Below are 15,470 nucleotides of genomic sequence, written 5' to 3'. Positions count from 1 at the left end.
TGCCAGCCGTGAAAGGGGTGCAGAGGGGGCTTCGGTCTCCCCTCCTTCCCATTTCTGCGAATTCACCGCTGAACCTCCATCGGGCAGTTTCCAGGGCCCTGCGAGGCGCGTTTACTTGCTAATAAAAAAGTCAGGGCCAGAAGGGCCTTCGGGACAGAGGCTGGGGGTGCTGGGAGGGACCTTAGCACGCAGACAGGCTGTTCAAGCTGGAAGCGAGCACAGCCCCGAGGGGGTCGGGACCTAAGAGCTGGAGGAGACCTCGCAGAGCGCGTGATTCCATCCTCCCAAGGTGACGGTGGGGGAGATTTCCCATTTGCCTTCTCCCGAGATGCCAGGGTTTTCCTGGTTGGGATCTACCGCCCTGCAAAACCACAGCCTCGGGCTTCTGGTCGGGAAGGGTTCGGAGGGAGCTTGTCCGAAGGCTCAGCGGGCTCCTGCCCGTCCCCACAAGGTCGCAACTAGCCCCTCCCTCCCTGCCTCCCTGCCCCACTCCGGCGCTTCTTTTTGCTCCAGGGCAGAACTCCCATCGGTCCCAAGGAAGTGCGTTTGCACTCGGTTTCATCTGTAGACCCAGAGGCAGACGCAGGGACGGGCCCCAGAGGCATTCTCCGGGCTGCCCCCTGCTCTCTGCGGCCAGGCGAGCACGCGAACAGGCCGTTCTCTCCAGGGGACGCCCCCTCAGGCTATCCCCAGAGAAGCAGAGGCCCCGCGGGGGGCCGGGCCGTCGGACCCTTGGTCCCCAGCCCCCGGGACCGCCGCGCGCCGAGCTGCAGCGGGGCCACGGGTCTCCGCAAGGCGGGCCAGGGCCAGCTTCCAGGGGGCTTGTCCCTGGGCGAGCGGGGCGCCTCGGGCACCGGGTCACCTCGGCCGGGGGCGCGGGGACAGGGCTTTCTCCTGGGGGGCCGCGCCGCGCCGGCTAACGTCTCCTAGGCTCCCCGCGGGTCACCGAGGGCGGAACTCCCCGAACAGGCTTTTCTCCGCTTACCTGAGAGGTGGGCGGGCTCCGCCCCCGAGCCCCTGCGGGAGGCGGCTGCCGGGCTGGGCCGCCAGGTTTGGGGAGGCAGCTGCAACGAGGTGGGGGTGGGGGAGGTGGGGGCGGGGGAGGCGGGGGGCGGGGAGCCGCTCGGCCCGCCCGTGGGAACCCTGCTCTCCTCGGCGGGCTGCGCCACGGCCGCCTCGGGGCGCGCTCCCCCTGCTGGCAGGTTGGGGAAGCCGGGCTGCGCAAAGGACAAGGGACGGACCCGGGAGCCGAGCCTCCCTGTCCCTGACAGCCTCGGCTGTCTCCCCATTTAGTGGAAGAGGCTCCGCAAACGAAGAGCTTGGGGCACGGAGCTAAAGCTGGAAAGCGTGTTAAAAAAAAGCCTCCGGTCCGATTCTGCCCACTCCTTACTTAAAAGAAAAGAGGATCAGGAACCAGCGCCAACCCCCCACACAAAAGCACAACCGGGAATGAGACTAGATGAGGAACCACGGATCCCTTTTAAAAGTCCGGCATCAATCCGGCGCATTCCGTCTAACCGGCGCCGCCCCCGGGCGGGGAGCTGAGCGCGTGCCAGGGCGCATGTGCAGGAACGGGCCCGCGCCCCGCAGCCCCGGACTTCCCGCGCGGACAGCCGTGGGCCCGGGCACGTTCCGCGCCTCTGCCGCGTCCGCCCCTTCCCCGGCGCTCTCCGGCCTCGGGGGAGGGGCCCTGGGGGCTCCGGACGGCCGCGCAGCGGCGGCCTCAGCCCGAGCAGGGCCCGGCGGGGACGGGGGCCCGGCGGGGACGGGGGCCCGGCGGGGACGGGGGCCCGGCGGGGACGGGGGCCCGGCGGGGACGGGGGCCTGGCGGGGACGGGGGCCCGGCGGGGACGGGGGCCCGGCGGGGACGGGGGCCCGGCGGGGACGGGGGCCCGGCGGGGACGGGGGCCCGGCGGGGACGGGGCCGGCGGGGACGGGGCCGGCGGGACGGTGGCGGGGACGGGGCCTGCGACGGGGCCCGGCGGGGACGGGCGGCGCTGCTGCCGAGGCGCGCGATGGGGGGGGGTGCTTGAGGGGGCGCTGCCCACCTCCCCGGACCCCTCTCTTCCCTCTCTCTCACGCGCCCTGCCCACGCGGCAGTGCTGGCCCGGCTCCCCTCCCACCGGGACCGCGTCGGGCCCGGCGGTGCCGACCCCCGTTCTCCCTTCATTCCCAGAGCGACATTGCTAAATCTGGCCGCGTCACCTCTCCTCAGAAAGCTGCGGTGGCTCCCTGTGGCCCCGGGCACAAGCACAAACGTTTTGCTTGACCTTGGAAGCCCTCCTGACCCAGCCTTCTGGTAGGCTCCCGAACGCGGACTCTGACTCAGCGGCCTCCCGCTGTGCCACGGATTCCATCCCTCTGCTCGGGGCGCTTTCTCTGCCCCAGTATCTGGAATGCTCCCCTGCTCCAGCTGCTCCTGACCTTGCCGGCTTCCCCCGGGTCCCAGGCAGAATCCCACTTCTCCAGGAAGCCTTCCCCAACTTCTCAGGCCCGACTTCCTTCCCCTCTCGTTTCCTCTGTACTTTGGATATAACTTGCTTCGCCCATATTTACACGCTGTCTCCCTCACTAAGCTGCAAGCTCCTCAAGGGGCAGCGACTGTCTTTCTCCTTTGGGCATACACAGTGCTCGCTACAGTGCCCGTCATATTGTAGACACTTAAAAAAGGCTTAGTGATACTGGGCTTATACCCCAAGGAGATGCTAAGGAAGGGAATCTGTATGTGCCAAAATGTTTGTGGCAGCCCTGTTTGTAGTGGCCAGAAACTGGAAACTGAGTGGATGCCCATCAACTGGAGAATGGCTGAGTAAATTGTGGTATATGAATATTATGGAATATTACTGTTCTGTAAGAAATGACCAGCAGGATGATTTCAGAGAGGCCTGGAGAGACTTACACGAACTGATGCTAAGTGAAATGAGCAGGACCAGGAGATCATTATATATTTCAACAAAGATACTGTATGAGGATGTAATCTGATGGAAGTGGATTTCTTTGACAAAGAGATCTAATTCAGTTCCAATTGATCAAGGACGGACAGAAGCAGCTACACCCAAAGAAAGAACACTGGGAAATGAATGTAAACTGTTTGCATTTTTGTTTTTCTTCCCCGGTTATTTCTACCTTCTGAATCCAATTCTCCCTGTGCAACAAGAAAACTGTTTGGATCTGCACACATACATTGTATCTAGGATATACTAGGACATATTCAACATGTATAGGACTGCTTGTCATCTAGGGGAGGGGGTGAAGGGAGAGAGGGGAAAAATCGGAACAGAAGTGAGTGCAGGGGATAATGTTGTAAAGAATTACCCAGGCATGGGCTCTGTCAGTAAAAAGTTATTATGATAAATAAATTGAAAAAATACTTAGTGATTTATTATTGATTGGTGGTGAGAGGGGAGAACAGGTATGACCAGACTTCTTGGTATATCTTCTCAGTAAATATCCCTCTGTAAAAGCTAATTGATGTTAATCGCTTATTATCACTATTGAGAAGGTAGCAATTGTTTGATATCAGGGCCATAAGCACTGGTAATTATTCTGAGGAACATGCTGGAACGGGAACTCAAGCTGATAACATGAGAAGAATCCTGGTCCTCCAAGATACTCCTGAAACTATGAGAGGAATGGAATGAGTTGATGTGGAACTCCACGGATGTGACCCCATGTACACATGGAATCAGGGGCGAGGAGGGTGAGCTCCAGAGCTTTGCTACTTTGGGGTGGGAGAGAGGGCAGAGCAGGGAAAGGAAATCTCATCCTCCCGTTGGAATAATTCTAGTGAAATTTTGTGGGCTGGGAAGATCCTGAGATTATTAATGCAGAGAACAGAATTAAGCAAGTTCAGGGATGCTGATCCTTTGGGGAAAATCACCAAGAAAACACTTTACCAGTGAACTGTTTCTTAAAACATGCCATTTATTAATGGAGCTCCTTCTATAAGCCCGTCCTTTTTCAGGGTCTCTTTTACTAGTCTACTTATTCAAAGGTGTCCTTAGCTTGAGGGTGCCTGGACTGAATATGGGTTTCCCTTAGTTCTGGCTCCTTGGCTGCCCTCAGGCTCCTAGCCTGGTCAAGTGCTTGAAGGGAGAGGGAAAAAAGGAAAGAAAAACAGGTCTGGAGATTCAGAGGGGCAACTTGACAGGAACCTTGGATGTGAGACTGAGCCCCAGCTCCACTACTTGATGACTGAATGATGCTGGAGATTATGGCTTCCATTTTGGATGTGCTGATTTTGAGATGCAACAAAAGATATCAAGCAGGAAGTTGGAGATGCCTGATCAGGATATGAGAGAAAGATTAGGGCTAGATTTACCAATTTGGGACACATGAATGATCATTGTAACTTTGGGAATAACGCAAGCTTACCAAAAGAGAAAGTGTAGAGAGAAGAGAGGAGCGCCATAATCTTTTTCTCAGAATGACGCTGTCCTTCCTAACTCCCCTGTTTTAGTTGAAGGAAGCTCCGAGTTATTCTTGAGTCTTTCCTTCCTCTTCTCTCCCCCAGCCACATTCACCCTCTAACACTCAATTATTGTGACTACTTTATGCAAGGTATAATGTGAGACATTGGGGATACAAAAACAAAAATGAAAAACAATCCTGTCAAATCAACATCTTTTGCATCTGTTTTTCTCTCTCTGTCCACACTTATCACTTCTTTCCTGGTCTAGCCTATTAGTCAAATAATGGTTTTCTCTGTTTCTTTTGTCTTCTCTCCAATCCATTTGCCTTGAACATTGATTTCATTTCAGGACCTGAAATTTAGAGTCCAAATATGGTATCTCCATTGTTACTGGTGAAGAAAAAAGAAGAGCTGACAGAGCTCTTTCACTTTTTATCTCTTTAGTGTCCTTCCAGTATCAACTACAAAAATTCTTGGGATTATCTAGTTTAACTGGACTTCACACCAAGCTTTCTGCAAACTTATTTTCTATATTAATCTTCAGTATTTTAAAAGGCAATACTGCTCAAAATCTTTCATCCTCCTCCATGAGATTTTGCAAATTATGTTATATTCTAACTGATGTTGCTTTTGGCAGCCATGTCTCTTTTTGCTTGACAATGAATATAAGTGTTTTCTGATCAAAACAGTTTTTGACATTTATTTATTTGGTGTGGGAGAGATGCTTCACTGTGCTAATAATTACTGTTTACCTTGGATAGGAAATGATGATAATCTGGGTCAATGTCTTCTCTTTAACCATTTCCCATCTTTATCATCAATAGATTATTTGAATAGGTCAGGGTGGAGATATTTTACTCTTTTTTTTATTTATATCTTTTGCTTTTTAAATCATCTCCATTTCCAGATACATTCCTTTTCCCTGTCCTTCCTCAAGAATCTTTTGTAATAAAAAATAAAAAGAGAAAAGAACCATTCATCCAAACCAACTAACATGCCACCAATATATAAAATATCTCCTACTTATAGTCTTCCATCTCTGCAAAGAAGAAAGGTGCATTATAACAACTCTTTTTATTCTTTCTATTTATATTTTTGTAATCATTGCATATATTGTTTTCATGTCTCTACTTACTTCACTTTGGATCAAACATTCCCATGCTTTCTCTGAACTCTGAATAGTACAATAATACTCTATTATATTCAGACCACAATTTGTTTAACCACTCTACATAGCACAATGAATAAGTGCTAGACCTGGAATTAGGAATGCAACTACTACTATTACTACTAAAGATAGCTAACTTTACACAGTGCTTACTAATGTTCCAGGGATTGCAAATCCCATCTCAGATACTTACAAACTGTGTGAGTGACTCTAAGTAAATTACTTAATCTCTGTTGCCTCAGTTCCCTCATCTGAAAAATGGGAGTAAAAATAGCACTTACCTCCTAGGGTTGTTATGAAAATCAAAAGAGATAATATTTATAAAAATACTTTGTAAATTTTAAAGTGGCTGTCAGTTCTTTGGTATGTGAAAAGTACTACTATGCATATTTTGATGCATAGGATCTTTCTGTTTTTGATCTCTTTGGGACATATTCTAGCAGAGGGATCTCTGGGTTAAAAGGCACAAATATTTAAGTCACTTTTAAAGCATAATTTAAAATTATTTTGCAGAAGTAGGCAAATGAGTGGTTGGATCTGTTTTAATTGCCATATCTTCTCATCTTTATCCTTTCTTCTAATTTGGTGTTGATGCTTATCTTTGTTCTAACAAGCTGACAGCCCAACTGTAAACAGTTGATTTGAAATGATTCCATCACTAACCAGTCAATTCATGTATGTTAGGATCTCTATGGTAAACTGTAGTTTTGCAATGTTGTTTAGCACTAATCATATCAAAAGCCTTCCAAATCTTTTTGAAGAAAGTAGTCATGATATAAAGATATGAAATTTCTGGGAAATCTCTCTCTTTTAGTCTCCGTTTTTATTAGCAAACCACACTTTTCAACCTATATCACAGTATCCTTCCCCATGTTAGTCAGTCAAATAATACTTATTAAGCACCTACTCTGTGCCAGTCACTGTGCTACAAAGAAAGGCAAAGACATTCTCTGTCCACAGGGGCCTATGATCTAATCAGGGAGAAAAATTACAAAGAACCCTGCACAAGCAAGCTCTCTATAGGCTCAACTGGAGATAATCAGGAGGGAAGGCTCTAGTTGTTAGGGGAATAAAGGCAAATTTCTTGTGAGGAGGAGGATTTTAGCTGGGATTTGTGGGTTTTTTGTTTTTTGTTTTTTTGGTTTTTTTTGCTGAGGCAATTGGAATTAAGTGACTTGCCCAGAGGTCACACAGCTAGGCAGTGTGAAATGTCTGAGGTCAGATTTGAACTCAGATCTTCCTGTTTCAGGACTGGTGCTCTATCCACTGCACCACCTAGCTGCCCCTTTTAGCTGGGATTTGAAGGAAGCCAAAAAAGCCTGGAGGTGGAGATGAGAAGGGAGAGAGTCCAGACATGGGAAAATGGCAGTAAAGTCAGGAGCAGGAGATGGAGTGTCATATATGAAGAATGACAAGGAGACCATATCTGGATCCACAAGGAGAGGGAATAAGATATATGAAGACCAGAAAGGTGGAAGGTGACCATGTTATATTAGAAAGCAACCATGTTGTGAGGAGCTTTGAACACTGAACACAGGACTTTATATATAATCCTCAGGCAATGGGGAGCCATGGAGTTTATGGAGCAGGGGGTAATGAGGTCAGATCTATGCTTTAGGAAGATTCTCTCGATAGCCAAGTGAAAAGACTGAGAGGCGAGTCTAGTGGTCCAGGCATAACGGGGCAAAGACCCAGACCAGTAGCGGCAGTGTCAGAGACAAGAGGAGGACACATGTGAGGGACGTTACAAAGGTGAGACTGGGGGCCCCGGCAGCAGATCGAGTTGGGGCCGGAGGCTACCCAAGAGCTGAAATAATATCGAGTTTTTGAGATGACTGGGAGGTGACTGGGAGGATGGGGGATGCTCTCATTAGTATCAGGTATATTAGGAAGAGGGGAAGGTTTGGGGGGAGACAGTAAGTTTGGTTTTGGACACAGTGAGTTTAAGATCAGTTCTAGATGTCCGAAAAGTGCTTGGAAATGCAAGGAGGTCAGGAGGGAGATGAGGACAAGACAAGTACAGCTGAGAATTATCAGCACAGAGAAGAGCTGAATCTGGGAGCTAATAAGATCACTAAGAGAAATAGCACAGAGGGAAGAGAAGAGAGCCCAGAAAAGAACCTTGGAGAACACCCATCATTGGCAGCTATGACCCAGACAAAGATCCAGGAAAAGAACCTGAGCCACCATCAGGAGCAGAGGAACTGGACAGAGGGTCATGGAAAGCTGTGACCACAGTGCCAAAGGCTGGGGTGGGGGGGGGAGGAGCAGCCTGGCGATGAAGGATGGACTGTAGAGGGGAAGGGAGCAAAAATAAAGTCATTCTGGCCCTGCTGTGGATGACCTTCTCAAGGAGAAGGGCTGGGGATGGGGGTGGGGGTGGCTGTGGGAGAGATGCGGCTGTTGGCAGCTGGTGGACAAGGGGAGACTAAAGGTGAGAGAGTGGAGGTGAGTCTGACCATGAAAAAAGTAGCATGACCGTTTCTGACAACAGAGGGCAGGTAGAGAGACATGAGGGAAGTGAGGGCTGGGAGTCAGGGCGCTGAAGTTCCCCTATAGGAGGAGAAGGCAGGGGGAGAGGCATCGAGTCTTCAGAAGAAGACCATCTCAGAGGTTGGCAGACCATGGCTTCCAGGACCTGAGTGAAGGGGAACATGGGCTGGGAGAACCACAATGAGAGAGGGGTTTCCAAGGGATGGGGATGGGGATGAGCTTGGGAGAGGCAATGGGGAGCAAGCATATTCCAGCTCCCCCACCTCAGCGAATTGTCCAGGGAACGGACGGCCAGGGCTGGAGAAGGTGGCCGAGGAGGCTGTGTCCACAGGAGGAAACGGAAAGAGAAAGGCTGAGGAGTAAAAGGAGGGAGAGTTTCTATCTATGGAATGAGCATTCCAGAGAGCACCGGGCAGAGGGAAACTCAGAGTGAGACACTGAGAGCAAGGGACTGCTGAGCCAAGAGGGAGGGTGGGATCTGAACAATGATTCTCAGGTTCCAAAGTCACAGGGATGGGGAGGGCGTGACTCGGTTGGGATCTGTCCATCACTGGTGGATGGGTTATCAATATCCCTAGGGGTCTGGTTTCAGGCAGCCCAACCACTGGACCAATGGAAGGGCATTTCTCTCTCTTCCCTGTAGGCAGACACAGACTAGATCAGGATAGGAGTGGAATTTTCCCATTCACTGCCCTCAGAAAAAAGCCATACAAAATGTCTGGGTGGTGGAATGTTGTCTCTTTCTGTATCTCACAAGCAGGAAAAATCATCTTAGGAAATGGAATTATGGTTCTCTATCTGCCCTGAAATCAGTAATTATACACACACTGGCTTGTTTGGAGCATCTCACTAAGCCCTTCACCCTCTGCAACAGATGTTGGTTCAAAAGCTTTAGTTTTCTTCATGGCAGACTTTTGGCTTAGGTTCTCCATGGTCACAATAAGAGGAGATGAACAAAAGTCCCCTGATCCGATGTTTCTCATTGCTTTTGGGCACATCAGGAAACCATTTTTACCAATTCTCTATGTGCTCTAAAATGGTGCACAATTGCTCATGTGGGCAGGGATATTGTGAGAGAACAGCGTGTGTAAAGTGATTTATAACTGTTCAGTAATAATGACCTCCATAACAGCATGGTAAAGTCTGAAAATGATTTCTTTGCAACAACTCTATGATATAAAAAATACAAGTATTGTTATCTTCATTTTACAAATCAGAAAATTGAGGCTCAGAGAAGAGAAGTGACACTGACCTATAGCCACAGAGTTAAAAACAATACCACGGATTGTTATTCTTCCATCAAGACCTTCATTTGTAGGATCACTAAGCATAGTTCTTTCATCCTTAATACATCAAAACCCAAAACCAGGCTGCAGTTATTGTGCTTAAAAAGTCTTGCTCTCCGCACTTAGATTTGGACAACAGATCGTAAATGGAACCTGACATACTAGTATTCACTGGCAGAATCTTTAAGAACCCAAGGTCACATCCAAGATTACCATGGGGTATCAGAGGAGTTTTTATGAAATAAAAACAAAAATTAAATAACCCACTACATGCTGCTCCTCTAGCTATAGTCAGTCTAACAGTGGTTTAAAAATGAAATAAATTCTGTCAAAAGACTGAGAATTACCCTATCCTTGGAGGTGTACTGATAGACAATAAATGGTCACTTCCTGACCTCACAAAGGAACTAGACAAATATTCTATTTTGGTATCGAGGGAGGTTTTTTTGGGGGGAGCCTGTCTTATGGAAAATATGAAGCAAAAGCTACATAGAAAAAAAACAACCTAAAAACAACATGCATACCTGAATATTCATTATTATTTTAGCTTATTAGTTATTTTGAAGTAATGAGAAAACTGGTCTTGGAGATCAAACATTGGTTATAGTCTTAACTCATTTGTTAGTTATGTCACTTTTTCTCTCTAGGACTTAGATTCCCCAGGTTCCCCAACTGTAAAAAGGAAGAAATATTTGCTTACTGAAGTTAGAGGATCACAAAATTTGTTTGTTTTTTTGAGAAGATCAGAAAATTTTAAGCTACAAAGATCTTAGAGGTCATCCAGCTCAAGCTACTCACATTACATTGAAAGAAACTGAGGCTTCAAGGAAAGAAATGTGGGGGTAGGGCCCCAAATATAATTAGAATAATGGAGTTAGCATTCAAATAAGTTTCCTGACTTCTCATCTAGTACACGATCCCACTAACTGCCTGCAAAGACTGCAAAGACAGGAAATGGAAGCTATCACCACCATGACTTCCAAGGTGATCTTCCAAATCTAAGATTTTATGACTTGATTCATTGTCTGTAAGAGTTAATAAAATTCTCTCCAAAAAATGTATTCATGGGTTGGACTGATATCAAAATACCCACTTAGCAGAATTCTCCCATGTTCTCAGTTTAAAAGAGTGGAACCCAGAAGTCTGTATCTAATGGTTCCTTATAAGGGAACAGTCATTTGGCTCTCTTAGTCTATAGTTTCTAAAAATTTTTTAAAGAAAAAAAATGTTGAGGAAATTAGTGTAAGGATTTTTTAAGTGGAAGAAAATGCATTTGAATAGTTAATGTTGGGCAAATTCCTTTGTTTTTCTGGGTCTTGATTTTCCTAAGAGACAAGTTTTGTACACAGGTTCTTTCTTCTGTCTTCTAGGGTCCCTTACAGTTCTGACATTCTATAATCTCAAATGGGGATAATAATGGGGTATTGTAGAAAACAATTATAGTTTATTAAGAGATTTAAGTTCTTTGATTGAAAACTGCCATATAAAACTAACAAGTAATCACCATATGATGTTTCTGTCTTTATTGGGTTAAAAAAGAGACTGAGACCAGCAAGCAATAAATAAAAGGAAGCCAGTTTGTTTTATGGGTTAGTTCAAAGGCAACATTCTGCCCATAACATTACGTTGTTCGAAGGGTGTTTTCAGTTGTTTCTTTATTCCCTGTGAGGAAGAGAAATGACTTGTATTTCCAGGTTCCTTTTCACCCCAACTGCTCTATAAAGGCAGATGGGTTAAAGCTCATGATGCTTCCATCAAAGGGCATTTGTACTTCCTCCATTTTACAGGAGGGGAAGCTGAGGGGAAGTATGGGTCAGTGGACTAAGCAAGGTATGAGCCAGACAGTCCTCACTTCCAGGCCTTGACTTGGGAAAGCTCTCACCCTTCTACTGAAAAGATAACAGTGCTGGTGAGGCAATCACTCCTAGTGGGAGGAGCCCTGAACTTGGAATCAAGAGACTGGACCCAAAGTCTGATTTCAACATTTACTAGTTTCCAAAAAATGGAGATGATCATAACTGGAGTACTGACTGCACAAGGACAAGGGAGTCTGCACAAATGTCAGCTCTTATCATTCTGTCATCATTGTGACTCGGGGGAAAGACTCTGCAAAGAAAGTGTATTCTCACTGGCTTGCTCAGACCTCCCCATTGCCACTATTATTGTTCAGGCTCTGATTTCTTGCCTGAACCATTAGAACAGCTTCCTAACTGGTCTTCATGCTTCTGGGCTGTCTTGTCCCCAATTTATCATCCCCCATGGTGACCTAAGTAATCTTTCTAGTCTGTCACTGTCATCACATGAAGCCTTTCTTCACATTCTGTCAGTGGTTTCCTCTTACCTCAAATCCCACCTTCAATAGGAAACCTTTCCCAAACCTGCTTCTTTTATCTGTTGATTATCTCCAATTTATCCTGTCTCTATCTTGCTTGTATGTAGTTTTTGGCATGTTGTTACCCTATTAGACTCTGCTTTCCTGAGAGCAGAAACGATCTTTTGCCTTTTTTTGTATCCCCATCCTTAGCACAGAACATAGTAGGTACTTAATACTGACTCAACTGACTGCCTACTGATTGCCAAGGCCTCTCATAATCTAGCACTCTCCATTTGTATGGCCTTATCTCATTCTTATTCTCTTTTCCACTTATCACCTTTCCCTTATACAATAGGTGCTTTGTTTTATTTTTTTGCTTATTTGCGTCTTTCCTTTATTAGATCATAAGCATCTTAAGACCAAGTCCTATGCAGCTTTTAGCTATATTTTTTCCCCAACAACTGACCCAGGGCCTTGACTTATACACAGTAGGTATTTGAGAAGCGTTTGCTGAAATGAACTGAATCCTGCAGCCACTTCTAGGTCCCTCTTTAGGAAGCACAGTGATCAGCTAGATCTCACTATCTTTTCCCAAAGATGGAAGGTAGCAGCTAAGCCAAAACTGGTGGGGATGAATGTTGAGATTGCTGTTAAGAAGTCAGTCCAGATGAGCCGAGAGCAGGTCAGATTCAGAGAACAGAGAAGCCAGGGGCCAATCAGCTAGCCTGGCAGAGATGCTGTGCCCAGAGAGGTGTTGGGCAAGCACGTTGTGGACCAGACCAGAGCAGCTCAGCTCAGCAGTGGGAGAATCTTTTGGCCCAAGATCATGCTCATCTGAGAATTTTCCTGGACAACTAACTCTCAGGCAGGAAAAGGATGTGAAAGTCTACAAGCAGGGGTCCTCAAACTACAACCCGTGGCCAGATGTGGCAGCTGAGGACATTTATCCCCCTCACTGGGCTATGAAGTTTCTTTATTTAAAGGCCCACAAAATTTGTTTTTACTATAGTCTGGCCCTCCAACAGTCTGAGGGACAGTGAACTAGCCCCCTATTTAAAAAGTTTGAGGACCTCTGGTCTACAGTTTTCGAATTACGAGTACACATGGCTATGTGTGTTCCCTCCAATGCTGTTCTACTAGTCTGGGGTTTTAGCTGTGTACCCATTCTCCCTATGGACTCTACATACACCAGCGGGAGAGTTTATGGGCAAATTACATGTTTGCTTTGCACTTTCAGTAACTGTTTAGGTGAAGAGAAAATGAGTGTTGTTCATCAGAAATCCTGTGGTAGAGTTCATAAACTCGGGGTGTGGGTAGATAGTCCCCCAAAAGGTTGCCTGGAAAATCCTGAGGGGAGGGTAGTAGGCTCCAAGCTGCTCCTATGAGGAAACCACTGGCCACGTCAAAGGGAGTTGTACCTGTTTGTCCTTCCTTCTCCAAGAGGCCCATGACCTCAGGGAGGTGATATCATGACATGCAAATGAATTGGATTTCAATGAGGGAGGCTGGGTACACGGGCCTCCCTTTCCCTTCCAGAGCCATCTGGATTCAGTAGCCAGATGGAGATCAGGACTGGAGATGAGCCTGGATGCAGGGGGAGACCTGGGCCTTTCTAGGTCTCTTAACTGGTCTCAGTTTGACCAAGGAAATGGTCCTTTAGTGATTGAGGCTACAGGTGACTCAAACAAGCCAGCCTGGCTCTGGGGGGGCTGGGAGTCGGCCCTACACCCAGGCTATGATAAAAAGAACTGAGGTTTGAGGGGAGCTTCGAGGTTCCACAGCTCTACATGTGGCATCGCATGTACCATGACCCCGTGAGATATGCTCCTTTGATCATTTCACACATAAGAAATGGCAGGCTCAAAAAACTTAGCTGATGTGGCTGTCTGCAAATCCCGTGTTTCTCCTACTCTTGCTCAAGGAACAAAAGACCCCAAGAAGAGGTGGTGGAAGGGGAAGGAAAAATTGTTGTCTTCAAATTACTTGAAGGGCTGGAGATACTTTGTAGAATGGAGAACTCTGGACTTAAAAGTCAGCAAAACCTTTGTTTCAAATTCTGCCTCAGATACTGCTGTGTGACCATAGGCAAGTCACTAGCTTCCTCATCAAATTAGGATAATAATGGCACTTAACTCGCAGAGCTGCTGTGAGGATCTAATGAGATAATTACATATGTAAAGTACCTTGCAAACAGCAAAGCATGGTAGAAATGATGGGTATTCATTTCTAATCTAAACGAAGTATTGGGGAACAAACATCCTTGGGCTCAGGGGGCAAAGTTAGGATTAATGGGTGAAACTTTATAGGGAAACAAATTCCATCTATGGAAATACTTCCTAACAATTGAACTATCTTATACTAGAGTTGATTGCTTCCTAAAATATTGGGTTTCTTATCACTGATAAGATTTGTTGTTTTTCTGGTCATTTTCTGTCATATCCTACTCTTTGTGAACCACTTTTGTGGGAGGGGGTTTCTTGGCAAATATAATGGAGTGGTTTGTCATTTCCTTTTCCAGTTCATTTTACAGGTGAGGAAACTGAGACAAAAAGGATTAAATGACTTGCCAAGAATCACATAGCCAGTGATTGAGATTGCAAATAGTACTGTAGCTGCTTTGTCATCTAACTGCTAATTGAGAGACTAATGCAACCATTTTTCAAAGATGCTTTAGAGGAGACCAGTATATAGATTAGAGGATTAAACTAGACTCTGGTCTCTAAGATTCTTTCCAACTCTGTGATCCTATGAAATATGAAATAAAAAGATTAAAAAGAAAAAAGACTTGTAAAATAAAGCAGAACTTATACATTCAAATGGTTGTTATTCTTGAAAAATCCCCTTGGAAAACTATAACTAATCTAATGATGATTCAATTGCTGGAAACATTTTCAAAGCATTTTGTGGTCAATATGTAGAAGTTCCAGAGATCTGAAATCTCAATATTTCAACTAAATATAACAAAAAACCTCCTCACAATAAGAGATTTCTGAAAATAATATGTGATGCTTTAGAAAGTGGTGAGCTTTCCATGTATGAGGTTTCAAATGGAAGCTGGATGAACACTTGTTGGAGATATTGTAGGGAGGGATTTGTGTGCTGTTTATTGCGTTGGAAAAGATGGCCTCTAGGGCCCACCCAATTGTTAGATTTGTCATTTTCAAATTTAGTCATTTTAAATTCCATACAAACCAGAACACAGAATGGCAGCTTAGTGAAGTGGCTGCCCTTTGTCTTATTCAGACTCTGCTTTCCATATGCTGAGAATAGGTGACCAGATTCTAGCTATTGTGTAGTAGCAAAAGCATTAGACTGGAGTCAGAGGCCTGGTTATCATTCTAGCCTTTGCAATTTACCTTTGTGTGACAACTCACTTCCCTTCTTTAGGCTTAATTTATTTCCAGAAAACTGGGAATTTGTACTGGATGTTCTCTGCAATTCCTTCTGGCTCAAAATCCCATGATCCTATACATATAAAGCAGAAACTATTCCAAACATCATTCATTTCTATCTGAGCCCTGAATGCATCAGATGATGGTCTCCTGGCAACATATTTACTTTCCTAAAATTATGTTTGGATTAAAGCTAATGTTAAAAATGAGCACATCTTCTAGTCAATAGGCTGCATAAGAGAAAGCCTGGAACAACAAAGTTTACCTTAGATATTCCCCCATTTGGATGACTGCAACCCTATTCTCTCCAGCTACTCCTTTCTGACCACTCTTTTCCTGTCTCCTTTAATGCTTCCTCCCACCTCCTGTTCTATTAAATTTACAAGTGGGAGTGAATGTTCCCCTC

At 46.1% G+C, this 15,470-nt stretch overlaps 1 protein-coding gene across 7 annotated transcripts in view; it reads right to left on the bottom strand.

The window, feature by feature from the left end:
* The window catches only part of JSRP1 (junctional sarcoplasmic reticulum protein 1), an 85,013-nt gene that overhangs the window by 27,925 nt on the left and 41,618 nt on the right, over nucleotides 1-15,470 (bottom strand). For 2 of the 7 annotated variants that reach the window (XM_023496857.2, XM_031948100.1), the window contains exon 1: nucleotides 986-1,635. The exons of 3 other annotated variants lie outside the window; for them this stretch is intronic. The gene's annotated coding sequence lies outside the window, so the exon portion shown is untranslated. Of the gene's footprint in view, nucleotides 1-985; nucleotides 1,637-15,470 lie in introns of those variants that run through there. 2 more of the 7 variants (XM_031948103.1, XM_031948098.1) reach the window with 2 other exon arrangements.

This window comes from Sarcophilus harrisii, chromosome 1 (assembly GCF_902635505.1).
Source record: "Sarcophilus harrisii chromosome 1, mSarHar1.11, whole genome shotgun sequence".
NCBI lineage: Eukaryota > Metazoa > Chordata > Mammalia > Dasyuromorphia > Dasyuridae > Sarcophilus > Sarcophilus harrisii.
This window is presented reverse-complemented; position numbering and strand designations above follow the sequence as displayed.